General features: G+C 39.9%; 1 protein-coding gene across 3 annotated transcripts in view; it reads right to left on the bottom strand.

The window, feature by feature from the left end:
- EPHA6 (EPH receptor A6) overlaps window positions 1–27,620 on the bottom strand; it is a 934,835-nt gene that overhangs the window by 607,934 nt on the left and 299,281 nt on the right. The window lies entirely within an intron of this gene.

Consider the following 27,620-nt stretch of genomic DNA (forward strand, 5'->3'; position numbering starts at 1 on the left):
TTTATTTGGCCTGTGTTAGCCTTTGAGTTTGACATGCTTGAACTAAAACAATAAGATGAACTGACACATTAGAAACAGAGAAAGTTCAGGTCCGTTGCTGGGCAGAAAATTGAGGGAATCAATCCGGTGGCAACACGGGTAGATATAGGGCATGCTTGTCGCACCTTTATACTCCTGGACTATTAGCTTCACTGGCAACCCAGTATTGGGCTCCCTCCCCATGAGGGGAGACTGAATCGGCTTGTAATAAATTTTCCATGCGATTGCTTAAAGCTTCTGGTCCACAGTGCTCATTCTTTGGCATCAGGAGACATGACCCTAGGGAAAAACCTTGGCTCGCCATTCCAGTTATCACAATCTCTAGCCACAATGACATCCCTTGACTCATGGCCCTATCCCCTTAACTCAAGGAACACCTCACCAGATTCTGCCTGGGCTCTTTCTCCTTGTGCCTCAGCCTGAAAACCTTCTCCAGGAAGTAATCAGAGACAATGGTTTTTTATTGCAATGAAGAATCTTGGTATCTCATTCTCACCAGCAGTACATCAGGTCATTTCTTCATTTCTCAAGGACAGGATCCACTGGTAATAAATGTGTGGACCACCACCACAGGTAGGTCAACATGGTGGCAGGGAAAGAGCCTGAACTAACATCCTCCCAGAGACACAAAAAATTTACAGCCCTGTTGTATAAAATAATTTCCTCAAAAAAAAAAAAAAAAGATAGAAAGAAAGAAAGACCTGTGAACTAGATGAACAGGAACTCCACAACAAAAGATGAAAGGGCCACACGGAGATGATGAGAAGAGGAGACACGCTCCTGCTCACTATCCCACCCCAGGAAGAGTGGCCCACAACAAGGGGAGACGCAGAAACTACGGAGCTGTTCTCTGTAGGGCGAGCGGTTTGTGCCACACACATCGATACCCCAACCCGCGGCAGCAGCACTGGAGAGGGGAGCCACCAAAACCTCTGGTTCTGAAACCAATGAGGATTACGTATATATGAACCAGACCACTGCCCCTGCAGAAGGGGTGGGACCGGGATCACCATGGCTTGCCTGGCGGCATAGGCTCACTGGCCCCGCCTCCCGCCCACTGGTTGTTCAGGAAGGACATCCGGAAGGAAATCCGGTCATTCAGCTGTCCGGCTTAATTAGCATATTACTCTATTATTATTATAGACTAGTGGCCAGGTACACAAAATTTATGCCTGTTGGGGGGGGTGTTCCCTCAGCCCAGCCTGCACCCTCTTTAATTGGGGACCCTTTGGGGGATGTCCGACAGCTAGTTTAAGCCCGATGATCCCTCTTGCAATCTGTGACTACTGGTTCCTAACCATTCACCTGCCTGCCTGCCTGATCACCCTAACCGCTCCACCTGCCTGCCTGATTGCCCCTAACTGCCTCTGCCTGCCTGCCTGATCACCCCAACTGCCCTCCCCTGCCAGCCTGGTTGCCTCCAACTGCCTTCCCCTGCTGGCCTGATCTCGTCCCCAACTGCCCTCCCCTGCTGGCCTGATGTCACCCCCAACTGTTCTCCCCTGCTGGCCTGATCACCCCTAACTGCCTCTCCCTGCCTGATCGCCCCTAACTTCCCTACCCTGCCTGCCTGATCTCACCACCAAATGCCCTCCCCTGCAGGCCTGATCTCGCCCCCAACTGCCCTCCCCTGCCGGCCTGATCTCGCCCCCAATGGCTCTCCCCTGCCGACCTGATCTCACCCCCAACTGCCGTCCCCTATTGGCCTGATCTTGCCCCTAACTGCCTCCTCTGTTGGCCTGGTTACCCCAACTGCCCTCCCCAGCCGGCCTGATCTCACCCCAAACTTCCTTCCCCTGCCAGCCTGATCACCCCTAATGGCCTCTGCCTTGGCCCCCACCACTATGGGTTTGTCCGGAAGGAAGTCAGACGTCTGGAAGATGGCCAGTCGACCCGGTCTAATTAGCATATTACCCTTTTGTAGTATAGATAGATTATATAGGATAGTATTGCTTAAATGGGGGGTGGGGAGGGGAGGAAGCCTTTTTCAGCAGGAGGAGATGCTCTTGGTAGACAAAAATACATAATCCCTCTATCTGGACTGATAGCCAGCCATATGCACTATACTGCCAGACCAGTCATTAAAAAATTGAACCGCTTTCTTACACCTTACCACCTTAACAGCTGTTGCCCTTAAAACCCCTCCTCAGCCCCCACCTCAGGTTCTGCCTTTGCAGTTCACCCAGATTAGGTTCTGATTGGCCAGCTTCTATGCCAGTCAGTGTCAAAAGCTCCACCTCCTAGGCAACCATTGGCTCCTTTCAGCTCACCCAGATTTGGTTCTGATTGGTTGGTTTCTATGCCAGTCAGTGTCTCTGGGCCTATCTCTGGGCGTGATCAAAGAGGTGGGGCTGATCAGCAGCCCCAGCAGAGGCCCAAGAGAAAGAGAGGCGTGGTAGCTGGCCCAGGCCCCAAGAGAAAGAGAGAGGTAAGGGCTGATCAACAGCTGCCACGGAGGCTACAGATCAGACCCTACTTCTCTCTCCAGGCCTCTCTTCGGGCCTGATCCACAGCCCCCTGGGCAGTCAGTGCTGGGTCATAGCACCCGCAGGAGAGGCAGTCAGTGCCATGGCAACCCAGCACTTACTGCAGGACTGACTTCTGGTTGGTTGAACCTTTGGTTGTTTTGGATGTTTTGAACCCTAGGTTTTTATATATTAGGATATATATAGCCCATGGACCCAGACAATAGTGTGATGAAGGCCTGGGAGGGGTGGATGCAGTTTAGAGGGGCCAAGTCGGGGAGGATAAGGGAGGACATCTGCAATACTTTCAACAATAAAGATAAATTAAAAAATAAGAATACAAGGTAATTTTTTGAGACTACACCATTTTAACACCACTATGTACTCTACAGCAATGCTTCAAACATACTGGAAATCTTATTTGGTAAAAGCAGATAAAAATAATTTTACAACCAATGCATTCCTGAGATTGTCAGAAAGTGCTCTACTCATTACATAACACATTTTCCTATTCTTTTAAACTGCATTTGTAACATTGTACTGATTTGTAAAAATATAAAATAACATAGATGGATTTATTTCAATGACAAAAAATAATTTTCACATTTTAAAAAGATCTTTCAGTAAAAGCTGTTTGACAGAAAATATAAGACCAATGGTAGAGTTCCATAACTTATGACTTGCCAAATTCTTCCAATTATAACAAATTTTAAAAAATTCCCTCTGTAAAAATAAGAACAAATGGTAATAAAACCACAAATAGAAATTAGCATAGTACAATAAAATATTTTCTTTACTGCTGTCATCCCCTAAAGCTAAATAAACTTCTTAAAAGTAAAAAGAAGAAAATTAAGAGAAATAAAAATAGATAAGAGAAAACCATATGCAAAGAAATCAGGCAACCCAAAAGTCTAAATAACCCCTTTATATAGTAAAAACATTCCTGTTTAAAATATTGAAAAATAAAACCTATTTAAATAAAAAAATCTGAAAGGACATGAACATTTACAAGCTTTTATGTGTCCAGAATTATCCTAATTTCAAAACCAAATACACTACAAAGAAATGAAATTACAGGTTAATATCGCTGATGAACATACATGCTAAAATCCTCAACAAAATATTAGCAAACTGGATCCAGCAATACATTAAAAAGACCATTTACCTGATGTGGATGAATTTATTCCAGGGATATAAGGTTGATACAATATCTGCAAATCAATCAATGTGATACACCTCATAAACAAAATGAAAGAGAAAAATCACATGATAATATCAATAGATGCAGAAAAAGCATTCAACAAAATCCAACACCCATTTTTGATAAAACGTCTCAGTAAATAGAGGGATCATACCTCAACATAATAAAGGCCATATATGACTAATCCACTGCCAATGTCATAACTCATTGGGCAAGAATTACAAGCATTTCCTTTAAGATTGGGAACAAAGGGATGTCTGCTTTCAGCCCTCTTATTCACCATAGTACTGGAAGTCCTAGCTACAGCAATCGGACAAGAAGAAATAAAGGCATTCGAATTGAAAAGAAAGAAGTAAAACTGTCATTATTTGCAGATGACATCATACTGCATATAGAGAACCTTAAAAATTTCACCAAAGGAACTACTAGAACTGATAAATAAATTCAATAAATTAGCAGAATACAAAATAAATATTCAGAAATCAATTGCATTTTTATGCACCAATAGTGAACTACCAGAAAAGGAAACTAAGAAAACAATCACATTCACAATTGCTTCAAAAAGAATAAAATACCTCAGAATAAATTTAAGCAAGGATGTAAAAGACCTGTATTCAGAAAATTATGACACTGAAGAATGAAACTGAAGAAGATACAAATAAGTGGAAGTATATACCAAGTTCATGGATAGGAAGAATTAATGTAATTAAAATGTCCGTACTACCCAAAGCAATCTACAGATTCAATGTAATTTCTATCAAGATACCAATGCATATTTCACAGAACTAGGACAAATATTCCAAAAGTTTATATGGACCCTGAATAGCAATAGCAATCTTGAAAAGAAAGAGCAAAGTTGGAGGAATCACACTATCTGATATCAACCTATATAACAAGGCCATAGTAATCAAAATATCATGGTACTGGCATAAAAACATACACACAGATCAATGTAACAGAATAGAGAGCTCAGAAATAAGCCCACACCTTAATGAAATTAATTTTTAACAAAGGAGGCAAAAACATTGAGGTGAAGATAGCCTATTCAACAAATTGTGTTGGGAATACTGGACAGATATGTACAAAAAATGAAACTCAACCCACCTTCTTATACCATACAAAAGAATAAACTCACAATGAATTAAAGACTTAAATGTTATACTCAAAACAATAAAAATTCTAGTAGAAAACATAGACAGCAAAATCGCGGACATTTCTTGCAGTAATATTTTTCCTGATGCATCTCTTTGGGCAACAGAAACAAAAGAAAAAATAAACAAATGGGACTATATCAAACTAAAAAGTTTTGCACAGCAAAGGAAACCATCAAACAAATGAAAATATCACCCACTAAATGGGAGAGCATAGTTACCAATTATATATCTGACTAGAGGCCCGGTGCATAAAAATTTGTGCACTCGGGGGGTCCCTCAGCCCGGCCTGTGCCCTCTCACAGTCTGGGACCCCTCAGGGGATGTCCACCTGCTGGCTTAGGCCTGCACCCCGGGGAATCAGGCCTAAGCTGGCAGTCAGACATCCTTCTGGCAGCCCGGGAGCCCTCAGGGGATGTCCACTTGCCAGCAGGGAGCAGGCCTAAGCTGCAGTTGGACATCCTTAGCGCTGCTGAGGAGCCGGGAGAGGCTCCCGCCACCACCGCTGTGCTGGCAGCAATCAGCCTGGCTTGTGGCTGAGCAGAGCTCCCCCTGTGGGAGCACACTGACCAACAGGGGGTAGCTCTTGCATTAAATGTCTGCCCCCTGGTGGTCAGTGTGAGTCATAGCGACTAGTCATTCCCAGTCATTCTGCTGTTAGGATCAATTTGTATATTTCCCTTTTATTATATAGGATAGAGGCCTGGTGCATGGGTGGGGGCCAGCTGGTTTGCCCTGAAGGGTGCCTCGGATCAGGGTGGGGGTCCTGCTGGGGTGCCTGGCCAGCCTGGGTAAGGGGCTGATGGCTGTTTGCAGGCTGGCCAAGCCCCCCAGCAGGGACCCTCACCCCATGAGGGTATGACCAGCCTGGGTGAGTGGCTGAGGGCTGTTTTCAGGCTGGCCACACCCCCTTCAGGGTGGAGGTCCCTGCTGCGGTGCCTGCCCAGCCTAGGTTAGGGGCTGAAGGCCGTTTTCAGGCTGGCTATACACCCAGGCGACCCAAGATCCCAGCCTCGCCTTTTTTTATTTTTTTTTCTGAGATGTATTTATCTCCTATAATTGAAACTTTGTAGCCTTGAGCATAGCCCAGGGCCAGCCAGGGCAGGCGGGAAGCTTGGCTTCCTCCATCACCAGGGGAAACCTAAGCCTCCTGTTCACTCCAGCTCCATGGCCGCTGCCATCTTAGTTGGGTTAATTTGCATACTCACTCCTGATTGGCTTGTGGGCATGGCTTGTGTGCATGGCTTGAGCATAGCAGAGGGACAGTTAATTTGCATGTTTCTCTTTTATTCTATAGGATAAGGGCTTAATATCCAAAATTTATAAAGAACTTAAAAAACTCAATACCCAAAAAACAGACAATCCAATTAAAAAATATGCAAAGGACCTAAATAGATACTTCTCCAAAGAGGGCATACAGATATCCAATAGACATATGAAAAGATGCTCAAAATCACTAATCACCCGAAAAATACAAATTGAAATCACAATGCAATATCACCTCACACCTGTCAGAATGGCTGTCATCAATAAATCATCAGCAAGTGTTCTTGAGATCTGGAGAAAAGGGAATCCTTGTACACTCTTGGTGGGAATGCAGATTGGTACAGCATCTATGGAAAGCAGTATGGAGATACCTCAAAAAATTAAAAATGGAATTGCTTTTGACCTATTGATTCCTCTTCTAGGAATTTATCTGAAGAAACCTGAAATACTAATTTGAAAGAATATATATTCATTGCAGCATTATTTACAATAGCCAAGATTTGGAAGCAGCCCAAGTGCTCATCAGCAGATGAGTGGATAAAAAGTATGTGATACAGTGGAATAATACTTGGCCATAAAAAAAATGGAAATCTTACCCTTTACATCAGCATCGATGGGCCTGGTGAATATTATGCTACATGAAATATGCTAGTCAGAGAAAGACAAGCACCATATGATTTTACCCATATGTGGAATCTAATGAACAAAATGAACTAACAAGCAAAATAGAGACAGACTCATAGCTAGAGAGCAGGCTGATAGTTGTTGAGATGTGGTTGGAGGGTTGGGTGAGGTGGTGGAGGGATTGAGCAAAAATGAAAAGAAAAAGAGAAAAGGCTCATGGACAAGGAGAACAGTACAGTGATTGCCTGGGGTAGGAGGCTGAGGGGAAGGAGAGGAGAGTATAGGGGGTATATGTGAAAATGGACAGAGACTTGACTTGGGGTGGTGAACACACAATACAGTATACAGACAATATACTGTAGAATTGCACACCTGAAACCTGTATAATTTTGTTAACCAGTGTCACTTATATAAATTCAATAAAAAGGGAGGGGGACTAAAGCACAAACAAAATGGGGGCCACCAAAAAAAGTTCATTGGGAAAAAATATTGAGATGACCTATTACAGGTATAAAACCTGTAATAAAATATAGAGCATGATATATAAAAAATAAACTTACTTTCATGTTTAAAGACACATAAACACACTAAAAAGGATAATGAGGATATTATTAATTATGAGTGGGGGAGTTGGGGGGCAATGGGGAGATAAGGACACATATGTAATACCTTAATAAATAATAAATAAATACATTTTTAAAAAAGAAAAAAAAGCTATAGAAGAAAATAAATTTTCATTTCCTTGTATACTATATGACCTAAAATATATGATTTATGATTTTAAGAAAGTTAGCATTTGATTATCATTAAGTGTTAAAAGAGGAATGTAGGTGTGCTGTTTTTTTAAAAATTACTCATGGAGATGTAAATGAAATAAGTAAAACCAGTTTCTAGAACTATTCTACTACTAGTGCTTACGAAATGATTTCATTCCTTTCAGCAATAAATACCAATATAATTTTAATAAAGATTTGACTAAATTAATTTCTATATATTAAAGGCATCAAAATATTACATGATGACTTTAAAGAAACCAATATCAAGTACTTGCCATATTCCAGGCACTAATTTGAGCACTAGCATGTATTACTTCACTTAATTCTCAAATCAATTTCAGTATTGTAGACTTAACTACTATGCCCATTTTATAGATGTGTAAACTGAAATAGAGATTAGGTTTTCTGAGTTCAAAAGTTAGATCCACATTTGAAATGATGCTGACTCTAGCCTATATGTTCAAGGAAAGTAAAAGCAACTCTATAGTGTAGGATAAGCAACCAGGAGGCATAAGAGACTAAGAAATGGGAGAATTTAAGACCCTCAAAGAGAACAAGATGTAGGAACTGTCTGAATCTGTACAAAAGGCCCTGAGGAATACATTTTAAATTGTAGCTTTCTAAATAATTTGAAAAGTGGCAAGTCGCTGTCACCTGTCTCCAGACTGAATTTTTAACTGTGATTTATATATTAACTAGAGACCCAGTGCATGGATTCGTGCACAGATGGGGTCCCTCAGCCTGGCCTGTGTCCTCTCACAATCTGGGACACCGCTGGGGATGTCAGACTGCTGGTTTTGGTCTGATCCCCACAGGCCAGGTCATTTGGTCGCTTAGGCTTTTATATAAAAAGATAAAATTATGAATTTATTGTATGTAGTTATTTTTAGGTTTAAAAATTTTACTTTTTAAATATTGAAGAATTTTACATTCCAAAAGTAATTCTTTTAATGTGATATAGAAATTCTTGCCCTGGCCAGGTGGCTCAGTTTGTTGACGCATTATCCCTTGCACTGAAGGGTCTCAGGTTAGACTTCTGGTCAGGGCACATACCTAGGTTGCTATTCAATCCCCAGTTGGATATTTATCTTTCACATTGATGTTTCTCTCTCTCTCTGTCTCTCTCTGTCTCTCTCTCTCTCTTTCCCTCACTCCCTCGTCTCTAAAAGAAAAATCAATACACATATCCTCAGATGAGGATAAAAAAATAAAAGAATTTTTAATGCTACTTTATCACATATAATCATGAATTAAATTGAGATTTAGATATTCTCATGCTATTTTCTTTATGATTGTCCTTTCCAATATGATTTATCTTCTTCTTGAAAAATACCATCACACATTCTATTAGTGAAAACATATTGGAGTTAAAAATCAGTATTTTTTCCATATGAAGACATTTTTATTTAACCATGATACTTTAAAGTAGTTTTGCTAGGTGATTAATACTGAATTGATGGTTATTTTCTCTTAGCACTTTCAATATACCATTTTATACATGTTTAGTTTTTACCAGTCTTGAGAAGTTTCCTATTTGTTAATAGTCATTCTTTCATAGGTGATATGTCCTATTCCTTTCTGGATACTTTCAAGATCTCTCTTTGGTATGAAATTTCATCTCAGTATGTCTGTATGTAAGCCTATTATATATTGAGCTTCCTGAATCTGTTGATTTGTATCTTTTATCAATTATGAAAAACATTTTATCCTTTGTGCTTTTAAATATTTTTAATTACTCCACTCTCTACTTCTTAAATACTTATATAGTATAACTTCCTCTCTATATGTTTTTTATATTTTTCATCTACTTGTCTGTCTTTATTATATTCTGAGAAATTTATTCAAATGTATCACCCATTTGACTTTGTACTAACCTTTTTCAACCCATCAAGATTTTATTTATTTTTAATTTTTAAAAGTTTTTATATTCTCATTTTGCTTTTAAAAATTACATTTTTCTTTCTGTTCTTTAGAAATTTTAATATCTAGGTCTCGGTACATCTAGGATTGTTTGCTTTGTTTTTCTGCTGACTTATAATTGCTTACTTCCATGAATGTTGAGTACTTTTAATTTAGGAGCTCACATTTCATTGAATGTGATTTGTGGGAATCCAAAAGGTATAATTAGGGATGCTTTCCTAGAAAGAAATGAGCAAAATATTCTTGAGGGAGTACTGCCAAACTGAGATCACTTCAATCCCCTTAGAGGTTCCTGTTTCAATATAGATATTTCATGTCCAGACCTTGCTAGGAACCCAAGGCTTCGCCTACATGATGCATCTTTGACATTAGCTTTGGTCTCAAGGCAAGCCCATTTAAAACTTACCACTCACAGCTTTCTGCTATAGTTTCAGTTTGCTGCTGTGCATGTGCACTCATGCTTTTTAAGGTTTCTTTTACTTTCTAGCAACCCAGCACTGCAATAAGACTTTTTGGGGGGCATTTATTCCAGGATCTAGTTGAATTTTATGCAGAAATTCCCACAGTATGTCTACTTACCCATAGAGTTAAAAGTATAAGTTCTTTTACATTTTCCTACATGAGATAAGTAACATGGCTCTGAGAAAGAAGGTATCTACTAAGAAGGTATTCCTATTTGTTAATAGTCATTCTTTCATAGGTGATATGTCCTATTCCTTCCAGTTAGCCACTAAGAATTGTCTTAGTGGCTAACTGGGCTCAAGTTAAGAAGAAAAAAACAGAGCCTAGCATTTATTTTTCTACAGGGGCCTCTCATTCAAATAGGACTTCAGGGAGAAGCCTGACTAAGCTTCCTGCCTCCTAGCCTGAACTACCTGCCTGCACTGTGTTCCTGCCATTGGAGCCAATCTTTATACAGGAGTTCTTGGAATCCTATTTCAACCAGTAGGATTGAGGTTTTCCCCATCCAATCAGAACTATGCAGCTATATCCCCATCAGCATCTTCATCAACCAAACACAGTGACTCCATTCTGACCAATCAGAACAGTGCCTTTTGCACCAATCAAACTGTGAGATTTGAAGTTCTCATTTGCATGAGAACCAACCAATCAGGAACCAGGATGTGGGGATTTCTGTCTATATAAAAGTCTGATCCCCTTTGGCTCTGAGAGAACACTTTCTCTTTCCACTTGAGGACGACCTTCCAGATGAAGCGAGGGCTGCAGCCGCAGGATCCAGGAAGCTGCTGCAGCTGCAAGGGAGGGATCCAGGCAGCCGCCCCATGGCTTTGAGGGAAGGATCCAGGCAGCCACTGGGGCTGCAAAGGCCTACTCTTGCATGAATTTCATGCATCGGGCCTCTAGTTTTTAATAAGATTCTTAGGTGACTTAAATGCACTTTTAAGTGACATGACTCCATAAAATACTTTTTCAGTACTTAAGAATGAATGAACAAAAATTAAAGTTTGCATAATAATCTCCAGGTAGACACAGACAACAGTGTGGTGATGGCCAGAGGAAAGGGTGGCAGTGGCTGAATGGAGGTGGGCAAAGGAAGTGGGGTGGGGACATCTCTAATAATGTCAACAATAAAAATAAAGAAAATAAATTAAAGTTTTGGTGAACTTTCTCCAACATATTTTTAGTATTTAGTATCTATTTTCAATGTCTTATCTCACTTATGTGTCAGTAAAATTGTTTAAGGTAGAAATGGTTTTTCAAAATTTCAGATGGAGATGGTTCAAAGAGAAATGACAGGAGCTGGGTACTGGACATGATCAGTAACACTTGAGTCTGTAGGATTAGAAAGTTCAACTGGATCTGAAATTTATAGGCTTGAATAGAGTAAGTAATTTTTCTCAACTTCATATAGTTTATTACTTTCTGAAAAAGCAGAGTTCTCTTAAAATTAGCATCATACCACCATGTCATATCCTCCTCAATGCTAGGCTGAATAACTGTCTTTTCAAGTGTTCAAGTATCATCTGGTTATTCCCTTTCTGCTTTCACTCTCTGCTGACTTTAAGGAAATAATAGAAGTATTGTACTTACTTTACACTGAATTTCTTATGAAATACACAAAACAAAATCCATATTTATTTTTCCCATTTCTTTTCATTTTATTTTGTGTAAAGTTAAAAATGTATCTTTGGATGAACTAAGCCTAGTCCATATGAGATTTAAATGAATTAGTTATTTGTATTTTGGTAACATTAGTTAAAAGCTGTAAAGACTGACATACTTGTTTTCCCATTGTAATCACAGTTGTAGTTCTAAGCTCTGAGAAATTCAGTAAACACAATGTCAATCAATTTTTTCTAAATTCAAATAAATGGGCCACAATTATTTATTCAGTACTGTTATTTAAAATGTATTTCCTCATTTATTCTGGTTGTAGTCTACTTCTTGATTTCTTTTTTTAAAATTTAATATATAGAAAAATTAATAAATTTGAAAATTTTATTGTACTTTCTCATGCTATTAATGCATTTTTGTTATAATGCAGTGATTTGTTTTCTAACTTGTGATGTATTTATTAACTCATAAATTTTAACATAAAACATAAACATTAAAGTTACTAAGAGAATTATTTTTATAATAATTTTACATGGTTAAATGCTTTGAAATCAAATCCAATATTAAGATCTTTGAATTACTTTCTCTTATTCCAAAATAGGTGGTATTTGATTTATCTCAATTCTTCACAACTCTGTCTACACTCAAGAATCATCTGTGTAGATTTGGAAATGTATCAGTGTCTAAGACACTCACAAATTAATTACCTCATAATCTCTTAGGTGTGTGATGTACATATCAGTACTTTTCAAAGGATCCCTGTATGATTCTAACATTTATCTAGAATGTTAGGAGTTAGAAACCACTAATTAGTAATTCATTCAAGTTTCAAAAAATAATTCTGTTTGAAAAAAATACCAAATAGTCAATATATATATTTTTGGAAATAGTGTACTGAAAAAGTTGCTATATCCTTATGTTGATTAAACATTTTATGCAGTGGGAGAACCTCATTTGAATAACTATATATGAACCATATGAAATATAAATCTTACATCGAATCACCTTTCATTTGTTTTTAACACATAACTGATTCAGCATTTTCAACAATGTGTTATATTTATGTGGGCTCTTTCTTTTTTAATTTCATGAAAATAAACAAATGCAAAAGCATCTTCCTTAATTTACATGTAAGGTTGCTTTTCTAAAATCACATTCTGAGCCACTAATAGAACTTTACATACCATACTCAGTATCATTAATCCACTGTACCATTGACAAGTGGAACTATGTTGATATGCTTTAATGGATAAAATTTAGAATTCCCTGTTGGGGACAAATAAAACTCATTGTTAGAGAAGACGTTTCAGACCTCTTCGATCTTCTGAGTGGTATAGCTGTTCATACGGTATTCTCATCACTTTTGTACTGTTAAAATGTCAATTATTAATCTTAAATTTTAATACAAGTTCCAAAAAATGGAACACCATTGTGCCATCCCAAGAATAGAAAACATCAGGAACTTAATTTCTGACTTCCTATTCTGAATATTCAGACATATCTTACAAAACATTAGACATAGGGATATTTCATGATAATAATTCTATCTCCTAACACAAAAGTGTAAGCATTGATAGGGTCTTAATAATCATTCTGAATATATTTGTTAATTGTACTTTTTACTTATGGGTATTTTATTAGGATTCTGGTAATTGTTTTTCATGGAAAACATAATACAAAGCAGATATAAACAAATAACATATGAAAAATCTAGTCATAATTACCTTATACCAATTTATTATTCCAATAAATATTTCCAATATTTATTTTCTTCTAAATATCTGAAAGAAACTTGTCACTTAAGATTTGAACAACTTTGGAAAATATTGACTGCACCAAATATATGTGGCTTAATTTCAGGCCCAACATAAATCACTTTCCTGCTTTATCCACCTCTCTATTTCATTCACAGTAGCTGGCTGCTTACTCCCACTGGATATCATGCCTCTACAATCTATGCCCACTGTCTTTATTTATTTTTTAAAATACATTTTTATTAATTTCAGAGAGGAAGGAAGAAGGAGAGATAGAAACATCAATGATGAGAGAGAACCATTGATTGGCTGCCTCCTGCATCTACCCACTGGGGATTGAGCCCGCAACCTGGGCATGTGCCCTTGACTGGAATCGAACCTGGGACCCTTTAGTCTGCAGGTTGGCGCTCTATCCACTCAGCCAAACCGACTAGGGCTATGTTCACTGTGTTGAAAGATAAATCTCAACCTTTACCAATCATTGGAAACCCTTAGAACACCATTCTATCACTCTTTATGGACATATCCAACATTATTCTATTTTAACATGTATATCTATATCTATAAAAGCCTAATATGCAAATTGTCCCCTGGGGAGTTTGACTGTGAGACTGGGAGTTTGATTGTTTGCTATGATGTGCTCTGACCACCCGGGGGCGGCACAGGCCAAAGGAAGGCCCGGTGGGCAGCTGGGGAAGGGAGGCCCCGCCAGGGATGGGAGGCCCTGACTGGTACCCAGAAGGCCCCAATTGGCCCTGATCACAGGCCAGGCCTAGGGACCCTACCTATGCACAAATTTCATGCACCAGGCTTTTAGTGTATATATAATTTTAAAATGCAGTTATGCTAAAGCAAGAGAGAAAAGTGTTGTCTTAAGTGGTCAGAGAGTAATATTCCGAAGGGCAAATAACATTTTTTCTATTTTATTAATTTATATCTACTAAATTTAGTAGCAGGCTTAGCCCTGGAAGAAAGTATACATTGATCACTCTCTGTGAATTTACTTTGGATATTCATTTACCTACTTCCTCTACATGACTGTGTTTGACTCAGTCCCATACTCTCCAGGTAATGTTCCATATTCTACAACTGTCCCTTGGCTTAGCTTTGTATTCTCAACTGGCTAAGAGTAAAGCAATCTGATAAGCTAACATTTTAGGGATTGTAGAATAAAATTGGTAACAAATTAATGTGTTAAGCCCTTTAAGATGTGCTGTGATTTTAGAGGATTTTTTTTCATTATGCCATTTCAGGCAGGGAACTAATCAGGTAAAAAAAATAGTTTTGAGCAAAAAAGCATGTCAGTAACTCCCTAAATATTATTATGAATGAAACCATTTACCTTGCCAAATGCAGAACTGCTTAATACAGGGGTAGAGTAAGATATTAAGAAATACAATAGATTAAATAAATCATTTAATAGTTTCCCATTCCCTATAATTTTGGATTTCCTAAAATCAAATAATCAAAATTTGAAGATATCTTTAAAGATATCATTTGACATGAAGCACAAAATAAATTCTAAGTACCTCTCATGGAAAATGCTGTATGGTGTATTTCAAAACCTGGAAACAGTCCTTGACTTGTGGCAAGTGCTCATCAATTATTTGTTTTTGTGAGTTAGTAAATACATGCATTCATTTCAAAAATGGATAAGGAGTGCTCCATAATGCAAAGGCTCTGATTACTTAGTAATCTCTATACTTAATTAAAATATATGTATACTGATATATATATAATATATATATATATATATATATATATATATATATATATATATTGCTTTCACTATTATCGAACTAATAATGTGAAGCCTCACTTCTTTTACTAGTACAATAGCACTCAGATTTTTCACACATGGGTAATATTACCTTGTTTTAGTGTCATATAACTTACAGGTTTGAACCCTTAAAATTTGCCCAATCTTTTTTTTTTAATCTTTGGTGGAATATATACTCATTTATTTTTAATTGGCAAGTCATGTTAGATTATTGTTAAAACCACCAGAGGCTGTTTGCCTCTAGTGGCTGATTTGCTGACAGGCAGCCTATATATTAATGTTAAGCAGACAGCCACACACTTTGGTACTATGATGGCACAATAAGAGGAGACTATTCATTACTCCACATGCCTTGACTGAAGTAAGAACTTTCTGATCCGTTACCTGTTTGCTGTCAATATCCTAGCAGGTTTCCCAGGTAATACACCAGGCATCTGGATGGGTCATTTTTAGCTTTCCATTTGCAAATAAGATTATGTGTACACAACTGTTCTCTCTTGGAAGAAGGAAGGGACTAGATTTCTGTGCTAAATATTGTGCAAAAATACATATAATGAAGATTCACAGATTTTCCCCAATACTTCATCTTTATTTGTTAATAATTTTACTATGGAATCTAGCACCAAAACCTGGTACCAAAGGATTGCAATTACTTTATATTTCATATTGCTGAAGTTCAACTTAATCACTATTATGACTAAGAAATAGTATAAGTAAGTCTGATCTATTTCTATTTTTCATACAGTTCTTTGGGGATATTCACAAGTGTATATAATCTTTCTCCTCTCATTCATCCATCTATCCATTCCTATATAATCCTATGTATATGTTACTACTTTCATTTATATTTTAAAACCACACACATGCTACTATTACATTCATATAATAGAGACTTCTTTTTAAAAATATTTTTATTGATTTGAAAGAGAGAGAAAGGGAGAAGGAGAAAAAGAAACTGATGTGAAAGTGAAATATCAATTGGCTGCCTCCTGTAAGTCCTCCACCAGGAATTAAGCCTGCCACCCTGGCATGTGCCTTGAGCAGGAATTGAACCAGCAACCTTTGGTGCATGGGACAAGGCCCAATCAAGTGAGCTGCACCAGCCAGGGCTGGAGACTTCTGTATACTCTACTTTATACATATCTAAAAAAGAAGTACACATTTGAGAATTAATTCTCATAATAATAGTAACTTTTCTAAATATTAGTTCTTTTGCTCCTCTGTTCTGGTAATTTTAATCTGCCATTGTAGTATCAGGGTTTTAACAGGTGTAAATCAACTGCACTGTTGGTTTTCCCCCAATAAATGATAGAAGAATTAACTACTAAATGATTAAAAATCACTTTGTGCAAATTAAGTGGCATATGAATGGTTACAATAAAGTCATATAACAAACTTCTGCAGAAATATATCCTCTAAAAAAAGTTTGTCCTGTTTCACTAGACAACAGTTTAGCTATAACCAGAATAAATCACAAGGAGAATAAATGGAATACTTTTCACTTTTAATAGTTATAACTAGGAAATTACACATTGACTAGAATAGACATAGATTTATTAGAAGTATTATGTAGTCATAGCATAATTTTTATCTATACTTCTAAATGTTCCCCTGTCAGATGAATTAATACACATATTAACATGAGAACAGCTAAAGAGCTTGTCAAACTGAAATGATATATAAAAAGAACCTGATAAATATGTCTGAATGAAAATTCTGTAAATCACATTGAAAAGTCTGTCTATGGTAATGGGTTTATTTTAATTGCTATAGAAAGATTACAAAAATGATATTCAAGACAGAGTCAGAAAATTTGAGTCAATTAGAAATATCTATATAATCCACTAGGGCATATAGATGTCGACAAAACAAAAAAAGTTAGGATTTTATAAAAATTATATCTGAATTATGGCCAAACGAATATATATATACATATATATATATAAAGAGCCAGGGTCCATAACATCCAAAATAAACAAAGGCCCAACCGAATGCCCAGGCTGCCTGCATAGCAGGCTGTGGTGGGTGGGGACTTGTGGCAGTGAGGACAGGGCCAGAGGAGGCAGGGCTGGCACTCACACTCACTCACAACCGCACACGCACAGACAAACACAGCGCCCACCAGCTCACAGCCTTTTCTCCCTTTCTTTCCCTCCCACCCAGCTCACTCTCGGAGCCTCTCTCAGAATGAGGCTCCAGGGCAGGCAGAGGGTGGAGCTGCCCCCACTGGCCCTGCCCCTCCCAGCCAGGAAAGAGAAAGAGGGAGAGAGGGAGGCAGGGAGGCCTGGAGGACTGCTGAGAAAACAGAGACAGAGACTGGTAGAGGCGGATGGAGAGATGGAAACAAAACAGACAGGGCCTGAAGAGGCCTGGGTGGAAGGGAGGCCTATAGGGGCCAGGAACTGAAATGTGGGCCCGGCCAGCCAGGCACAGTGAAACTCTGGGTCTCACGAGATCAGGGGCCTGCCTGGCCTTCAAACTGAACTGTGACAGGAGGAAGGAGGGAGCCCCATTCCTCGCAGAATCGGCCATTGATACCTTGCTGCCACTGGCCTGCCAGCCAGGAATCCCATTCACCTGCACCCTGGACCCTGACAGGTGGGAGGAGGGAGCCCCATTCCTCACGGAATCGGCACTTGGTCAGGTTGCTGTCAGGGGCCTGCCAGCCAGGAATCCCATTCACCTGCATCCCGGACCTCTGAAGCCAAAAGAAGCCATTGTTGGTGACAGGATGTATCTGAAGGCGAACTGTTGGCACAACATACCTTTGAAGCTGAAAGAAGCCGGCGTCGCTGACAGAATATGTCTGAAGACCAAAGATTGGCACAATGTACCTCTGCAGCCGAAAGAAGCTGGCGTCATTGACAGAAAATGTCTGAAGACCAACGTACCTCTGAAGTTGAAAGAAGGCATCAGTGATGAAAGAATATGTCTAAAGAACAGTCATCAACAAGTACTACTAATACTGGTAGGAACTGCCTTCACAGAGAAAATGGAGCAAATGAGGATGCAATTATTGAACATAGTTGTGGTTGAATGACTGTTACATGCCAATTTTTCCTATCACTAAATTTATACGATGAAAAACCATCTGATGGAAAATTTACTTGATGTTGTAGCAAAGGTCGTTTGTCCAAATGATATATATTTTCCAGAATACCCAGCATATTTAAAAAATTTAATGATAACAAAGATTCTGACAGTAAAAATTTCATGGAAGCCCGGCCGGCGTGGCTCATTGGATAGAGTGTCGGCCCGTGAACTGAAGGGTCCCAGGTTCGATTCCAGTCAAGGGCATGTACCTTGGTTGCGGGCACATCCCAAGTGGGGGGCGGGGGTGCAGGAAGCAGCTGATCGATGTTTCTCTCTCATTGATGTTTCTAGCTCTCTGTCCCTCTCCCTTTCTCTCTGTAAAAAATCAATAAAATATATTAAAAAAAATTCATGGAAAATATTCATTCAATAAACAGTTCTTTTGCTTTTGCTTCAATGGGTGCAAATATTGCATTGCCATCAGGATATGGGCCACACTATTTTAGAATACACGGACAAGTTTATCACCATACTGGAACTTTACATCCTTCGAATGGTGTTTCTTGGAAGTTTGCTCAACTCTATATTTTGGATACGGCCAAAGTGACAAGTAAAAGATTAGCCATGCCAGAAAACCAAGGCTGCTCAGAAAGACCCAACATTAACAACCTCATGCATGAAATAAATGAATTAACAAAATCATACAAGATGCTACATGAGGTAGAAAAGGAAGCACAATCTGAGGCAGCATCAAAAGGTATTGCTTCCACAGAGGTAACAATGGCAATTAAATATAATCGTAACAGTGAACCAGGTAGATACAATTCTCCCCATGTAACCGAGGTTGCTGTCATATTCAGAAACAAAGATGGAGAACCTCCTTTTAAAGGGACTTGCTCATTCATTGTAAACCAGATCCCAATAATCCAAATGCCACTAAAATGAAACAAATCAGTATCCTGTTTCCTATATTAAATACAATGACATATCCTATTCTTTTTCCACATGGTGAAAAAGGCTGGGGAACAGATACTGCATTAAGACTCAGAGACAACAGTGTAATCTACAATAATATTAGAAAAACGTAAGGACACAAGTCATACAAATACAGTATTATGGATTTCATCTCTCTGTGCAGGACACGTTGAATCCTATTTTAAATGCAGGAAAATTAACTCAATAGTATATTGTTGATTCATATTCAAAAAATGGAAGTCAACTGAATAAATTTCATGAAAGCAAACTAATCTAAGCTGAGAGTTGAAAAATATAGTGGCTTGATGGATTATCTCACTTCTAGATCTGCAAATGACAATGTGCCGATTGGTAAAATGATAATACTTCCATCATCTCTTGAGGGTAGTCCCAGAAATATGCAGCAGTGATATCAGGATGCTGTGGCAATTGTAACAAAGTTTGGCAAACCCGATTTATTCATAACCATGACATGGAACCCCAAATGGGCAGATATTACAAACAATTTACAACGCTGGCAAAAAGTTGAAAAAAGACCTGACTTGGTAGCCAGGGTTTTTAATATTAAGCTGGATGCTCTTTTAAATGATATATGTAAATTCCTTTTATTTGGCAAGGTAACAGCTAAAATTCATGTCATTGAATTTCAGACACGTGGACTATCTCATGCTCACATATTACTGATATTAAACAGTGAATCCAAATTATGAGCAGAAGATGACATTGACCATATAGTTAAGGCAGAAATTCCAGATGAAGACCAGTGTCCTCGACTTTTTCAAATTGTAAAAACAAAAATGGTACATGGACCATGTGGAATACGAAATCCAAATAGTCCATGTATGGAAAATGGAAAATGTTCAAAGGGATATCTGAAAGAATTTCAAAATGCGACCATTGGAAATACTGGTGGATATCCCAAATACAAACGAAGATCTGGTAGCACCATGTCTATTGGACATAAAGTTGTCAATAACACTTGAATTGTCCCTTTATAACTGTATTTGTACCTTAAATAACTGTCATATAAACGTTGAAGTCTGCGAATCGATTGTCAAATATTTATTTAAATATGTCTATAAAGGGCATGATTGTTCAAATATTCAAATTTCGAAAAATAATATTATCAATCATGATGAGGTACAGGATTTCATTAACTCCAGGTATGTGAGCGCTCCTGAGGCTGTTTGGAGACTTTTTGCAATGCGAGTGCATGACCAATCTCATGCAATCACAAAATTAGCTATTCATTTGCCAAATGAACAAAATTTGTATTTTCATACTGATGACTTTGCTGAAGTTATAGATAGGGCTAAAAGGCATAACTTGACTTTGATGGCTTGGTTTTTATTGAATAGAGAAGATTCCAATGCATGTAATTATTATTATTGAGATATTCCACAAAATTATGTGTGTAATAACTCTCTGTGGAGAAAATACCAAAAGGATGGGGGATAAAGTATTAGGTAGACTGTTACCTGTGAGCTTTAGAGAACCAGAAAGATATTACCTTAGACTTTTACTTCTGCATGTAAAAGGTGTGATACATTTCATGAAGCTGCTAAACATCAGAGATTATTCATCAATGACACTATCTGGAAAGATACAATTGACGATGCAATCATCCTTAATATGCCCAACCAACTACGGCAACTTTTTGCATATATATGTGTGCTTGGATGTCTTTCTGATGCAGAAAAATTATGGGATGAGAATAAATCTTATTTTATTGAAGATTTTTGTTGGAAATTACACCAAAGAGAAGGTATCTGTGTGAACTGTGAAATTCATGCCCTTAATGAAATTCAAGAGGTATTCATATTGCATGGAATGAAATGTTCACATTTCAAACTTCCAGACTATCCTTTATTAATGAATACAAATACATGTAATGATGGTAACTACAGAAAAAAACAAAGGAGAAAAGCAAAACCTTGAGATATTAAGTGAATGTAGGAAGGATACACAGAATACTGCAGATATACGTATAACCCAAAAGAGAAAATAACAAAGGCTGGTTCAGGAAATGAGTGATAGTTTCCATGTACCACCAGCTACCACCACCACCATCCAAGAAAAAAAAAGAAATAATTTCATTCATAAAATCCACTTTGGCAGACATCAACTGATATTTACTTTGATCACCAGCAGACCTCCAAATTCCATTATAGGTTTACTGCACATAATCAACACATACTTTACCATAGTCCCTTCATATATCATACACACTTAGGAGGTGATTCCAATGGGGACATAAACATTCCAGTAGAAGAAAGAGAAATGTAAAAATATCTAAATAAAAAAATACATTTTTCAGTGTTGAGGTTTTAGACTGTTTTTACATCCAATTAGCTAATTTTCAAGTGCTATATATAACCCAACAAAAAGAGTGGCATAGAGGCAGATTAATTTATAGAATGCTATATCCCTTTTATCAAGATAATTATAAAATGGTACTTTTCCATATTATTATTTCATACTTATGTTGTTTTATTCCTTGTTTTCCAACTAGATCTAAGCTTTTTGTTGCTTTTTTCCCCCTGTGCCTCCTTCCATTGGTCCATCCTCTTCTTTATGCTCTTACTGAAGTGATTTTTGGTATACTAATACTGATCATTTAAACATCAACAGAATTGACTTCATAAACTAGTTTCAGTTCCAATGGATTTAATTTCGTTATCCTACATGGCTTCAAATACTTTTTGACAAAAGTAAAGGCTCTCAATTTCCACTGTTATTTAGTGCAAAATACAAAAACAAAACAGATGCAACATGTATAAGAACATTTGTAAGTAGCAGTCATTTAAGTTTAATGGGAAGAATCTGTCATCTTTTCCTGTGGCATATTGACATTCTCCACTTCACCAAACTCTACTCAGGCTTCTCTGAACCTTCTTCTCAACTAGGTCCTGACTTTTGGGTTTCCTTGGTTATTTCCGCATTGTTCAATTTTAGCAATCGTCCCCCACCCTCAATACCTGATTATCTTTGATATCTGATAGTGCTCCTTGTCCTTCACCATCCCTCAGGTGAAATCTGATCACTTGGCCTGCCATCACAAGAATCTTGGTAGGTCTGTAATTAAATTTAGTTTTAAATCCTAGCTCTAGAAATCATCTCTCTGTCTATAGCCCTCAGAGACCTAGCTTTCCCCCTGGATAATCAGCAAGCCCCAGGCAGCAGGAGAAAATCGCCTGGACATAACTAATGGTCACACTGTGGGGACCTCTGGCAGGCTAAAGATAACATCTTCACCTTGGTTATGCTTCAATTCCTGGGCCCTAAGGTGGAATGACCCCCCTGGCTACTTTCCCATGAGACTGGACAGAAGGATGCAGGAAAGGACCACAGAGCTGTCATCAAGACCTGAGAAATTAAATTACCCTTATCTCACCTCAAACCAATCAGCTTCCAGCACAACCCCAAACTCCTAACCCACAGTGGCTTGAGATTTTGTCGGAGGAGTTTGGGCTTTTGAGCACTGGCTTCCCATTCTTCTGTGTAGCACCACTCATAATAGCCAAGTTCTCAGTGCTTAGTTTTTGGCTCTGCTGGTACAGGTAGACCAACTCTTTCTGTTTTGTGACAAGGTCAGTTTAGCTAGAATTTCCCCTGATGTTTTCTCTTTGTAATGTTCATCCACTGAAACCCCAACCCTGCTCCTGGGCTCAGTTCCCACTTTTCTTTGTTGTAGTTGAGCCTTATTTCTCATCATACAATAAAACCCCATTGCACTTATCATGATAGTCCTCTTGAATATAGTCTGACTTATCATATATATATAATGGAGGAATATGCAAATTTGTCCAGGATGCCCTCACAATAATGACCAGCTGGAGCAGGTGAATGTGGCTGCGGGCCGCACGAGGTCAGGAGGACGTGATGCTGCATCAAATAAAATAAAATGCGTTTACGTGCCCTAAAGCACAAACATCCCAGAAGATAACTCAATGCAGGTTATTGTGTGATCACAATGATTACACACTATTGATTACACAATAAACTTATTTTCACCGAAAGAAAATAACATCTTCACTTAAAGATGCCCCAGTAAGGCTGCTGAGGCTTTCATCTGGCCCTTCCTACACTGAAGACGTCAGGGTTCAAGGAGGAAGGGCTCCAGTTTCGTTTTCTCAGCACCCAGCTAGGAGGCCTCCCTGGGGCGGCTCTCCCCTCCGAGCCCAGCTCAGGATGGTGCTCTGCTCCAGCCCAGGAGCCTTAGAGGGAGGCGGAGTAAAGCGCTTCCCCTCAAGACCCTCTCTCCCTGGAGTCTGGCGTGGAGGGTGCTCTCCCTGGGATCCTGGAAATCCTTCTCCTGGGGCGACTGAGCAGCAGCGAGGCCTGGCAGGCTGCGGGAGGGCGGCCTCTCCATGCGGATGTGTTCGCTGGCGGAGGCCACGCAGCTGCCATAGTTGAAGTCGTCCTCGATGGAGGGCTGGGGGTAGTGGGGATCGGGGTCCGGCATGTCAGCAATGGAACCCTGGCTCCCTGCCGAATGACTAGAGCACGTGGACCTCAACGATCCTCAGTCACCTCCTGAGCAGCAGTCATCCCCAACAGGGGATTAAACCCGAAACCTACGTAGGTGCCCTGACAGAATGGAACCCAAACCTTCGCTGTGGCAGAGGAGCTCGGACCCACAGCAGGGGCCAGGGCAGCCAGAGGGGTGTTGTTGAGGGGCCCTGACAGGCAACCAGCAGCACAGTGGGTTAGAACCTCCTCCGGATACAGCAAGTTTGCGGGTTGGATCCTGGTCAGGGCACAGACAAAAAGCAGCCAGAGAGCATAATAAGCAGAACAACACACTGGTGTTTCTCTCACTCCCTTCCTCTCTCTAAAATAATCAATCAATAAAAATTAAAATAAAAAATAAACCCTCTGGCTTGCAGAGTTGCTAGAACAGTTAGAAAGCAAAGTCCCATCCCTTCCCGTTCATTCAACAAATACTTCATATGCTCCTTCAATAATCACACTGGGGATGGGTGTTTGTTTGTTTTGATTAATCCTCACCCGAGGACATTTTTGCATTGATTTTTTTTTACAGGGAGGGAGAAAGGCAGAAACTAATGTGAGAGACATCAATTGGTTGCCTCTTGCTGAATCACTGACCAGGGCCTGGGATTTAGCCTGCAACCCAGGTACCTGCCCTTGTTCGGAATCCAACCCAGTAACCTTCAGTCCGCCTGCAGAAGCACTATTCACTGAACCAAACCAGCATTTTTTTTCTTTTTAAGTCCTCCTCTAAGGATATGTTTTTTTCATTGATTCTAGAGAGACAGGAAGGGAGAGGGAATGAGAAAGAGAAACATCGATCAGTTGCCCAAGCAATCTGACAGGGATGGAACCCACAACCCGTGAATGTGCCCTCATCTGGAATCAAACCCATGAGCCTTTGGTGCATGGGAGGACACTCTAACTACTGATCCACACCCACCAGGGCCTGGAGGTACACTTAAAATATTTTTTTCAGATCTGCCCTGGCAGGTGGCTCAATTGATTGGAGTCTCAACCTGTACACCAAAGGATTTCCTGTTGGATTCTAGGTTAGGGCACATACTTAGGTTTAGGTTAGATCCTGGTGGGTAAGCAGGTGCAGAGGCAGCCTACCGGTATTTCTCTGTCACATGGATATTTCTCTCTCTAAAAATCAATTTTAAAAACATCCTCAAGTGAGAATTAAAAAAATATATATATTAAAAAAATTTCAGATCTAAAATTTTATTTGTTTTTTTTAAATTTTATTTTCCATTTGGAGTGCACATTCAATATCCTAGCCTTATATAATAAAACCCTAATATGCAAATCGACTGAATGGTGTAATGACTGGTCGCTATGGACTGACCACCAGGGGGCAGACACTCAACATAGGAGCTGCTCCCTGGTGGTCAGTGCGCTCCCACAGGGGGAACACCGCACAGCCAGAAGCCGGGCTCACGACTGGCGAGTGCAGCGGTGGTGGCGGGAGCCTTCCGAGCAGCACTAAGAAGAGCAAGCTGAGCGGTAGGGAGCAGCAAGCAGGTGGGCGGTAAGGAGCAAGGGGTCCCAGACTGCGAGAGGTCACAGGCCAGGCTGAGGGCACCCCCCATACCCCCAGTACACGAATTTTGTGCACTGGGCCTCTAGTCTATAATAATCCTATATAATAAAACCCTAAAATGCAAATCGACTGACGGAACGACCGATGGAATGGCCTGTCACTATGATACGCACTGACCACCAGGGGGCAGATGCTCAATGTAAGAGCTTCCACCCTGGTGGTCAGTGTGCTCCCATGGGGGGAGCGCTGCTCAGCCAGAAGCCGGGCTCACGGCTGGTGAGCGCAGTGGTGGTGGCTGGAGCCTCTCTCACCTCATTGGCAGTGCTAAGGTACAGTGAGCTGAGCGGTAAGGAGCAGTGAGCAGGCAGGTGGTAAGGAGGGAGGGGTCCCGGACTGCAAGAGGGCACAGACTGAGCTGAGGGACCCCCCCCCCAATTCACAAATTTTGTGCACCAGGCCTCTACTAAAAGCATAATATGCTAATTAGACCAGAGGTCCTTCTGGACAAAGCCGGAGCTATGAGGGAAGCCTGGGTCTCAGATGCCTGCCAAGCGGCCAGAGGGCAGCCCGGGTCCTGGGTGCCAGAGGGAAGCTGGTGCCAGCAGCTGGGGAAAGGAAGGCCTACTCTTGCACAAATTTCGTGCATCGGGCCTCTAGTTTTGAATAAGGAGCATAAATAATTGTTTCTTTAACAATATCTAAATTTCCAGGAGAAAGCAGTTTAGTTGTGATGTGGTAGTAAATTATGTCTTCCAAAGTCTCTCTCTCTCTTTTTTATCCTCACCTGAAGATGTGTTTACTGATTTGAGAAAGTGAGAGAGAGATCGATTGGTTGCCTACTATATGCATCCCAACCAAGGACAGAATCCTCAACCTGGGTATGTGTCCCAAGGAGGAATCAAACCATAACCCTTCAGTGTTCGGGACAATACTCCAACCAACTGAGCCACATGGGCCAGGGCCTTACGATGTTTCTTTATGTAATTATTTGGACGTAAGTATGTGTAGTTGTAATGTCGTTTGTGATAAATGCAAAAAATGAAGCAATTTTGAATTAGTTTTATATTTTTATTTTGCTTCAGACGGAAAACTATTCAGAAAAGCAGGAAAATTGCTGTTTTCTTCTGCACTCCGAGAATGCAGGCTGAATCATCACACTTGGAATTAACACTCCTGGGCTGTGCTCTAAGCAGCCAGTGCTATTATGTGGAGTCAGAGACAAAAGAACTACAATTCCTGGCCATTAGAATCATGTGGGGGTAATAACTTAGGTGACCACCAGGACTAAATCAATAAATCTCAAACCTGGGTCAAGGAAGAAAACTGCTGTGCCTTTTCAAAAGTTTGAGACTAGCAATACTGTGAAAGCTAAAAAAAAAAATGTCTTCTAAAGTAGTAGGAAATCTTGTACCGGCACCAAGATAGGCTTTTGTCACATAACCACAGCTTTATGATGCAAGCCTGCTTGCCCTTTGATCTCAAGTAAATTGCATTTTATAATCCATTCACTAGACCAAAGCACAGCGGGATGTGCAACACTGAAACCTTTTGTTAGTCTTCTATAAAGATGAACTAAATCAATAGCCTTTACCTATGTCCTTAGTATGACTTAAATGAATACTCTAAAACAATCTGAAAGCATTTAGATTTGGTCTGAAATTCAGTGAAAGAGATGTGTGTGTGTGTGTGTGTGTGTGTGTGTGTGTGTGTGTGTAACTATCTCCTAGGCTATTTTGATTAGCAATCTGTGATTTCATTAAAAACTAAAACTTAACTACTTTAGTATCAAAGTCTATCAAAGTAGTAATGCTGTCTAAAAATATTTATTTCACTTTAATCAGTTATTTGTTTATCCATGGTTAAAAGCAACAGGCCCCCAGTGGAGTCACTTGTGCTAAACCCATCTCACCAAACCTAGCCTTAATACCTAACTTAATTGCACTCTGGATGTTCCCCAGGATCCTTTTATTTATTTACTAGAGGCCCAGTGCATGAAATTCATGCGGGGGGCGGGGGAGCCTCAACCCAGCCTGCACCCTCTCCAATCTGGAACCTCTTGGGGGATGTCTGAATGCTGGTTTAGTCCCAATCTCTGCTCTTGCAATCCGGGACCACTGGTTCCTAACTGCTCACCTGCCTGCCTGGCTGATTGCCCCTAACCCCTCTGCCTGCCTGCCTGACTGCCCCTAACCACTATGCCTGCATGCCTGATCGCCTCTAATCACTCTGCCTTCTTGCCTGATCACTTCTAACCCCTCTGCTTGCCTGCCTGATCGCCCCTAACTGCCTCTGCCTGCCTGCCTGATCACTCCTAACTGCCTCTGCCTGCCTGCCTGATTGCCCCTAACCACCTCTGCCTGTCTGCCCCTAGCTCCTCTTCCCTGCTGGCCTGATAGCACCTAACTGCTCTTCCCATGCTGGCCTGATTGCCCCAATTGCTCTGCTTACTGGCCTGTTCACCCCTAACCATCACTGACTTGGCCCCCGCCACCGTGGCTTTGTCTGGAAGGATGTCTGGAAGAT

Source organism: Myotis nattereri (assembly GCF_964212035.1).
Source record: "Myotis nattereri genome assembly, chromosome: 3".
Lineage (NCBI taxonomy): Eukaryota > Metazoa > Chordata > Mammalia > Chiroptera > Vespertilionidae > Myotis > Myotis nattereri.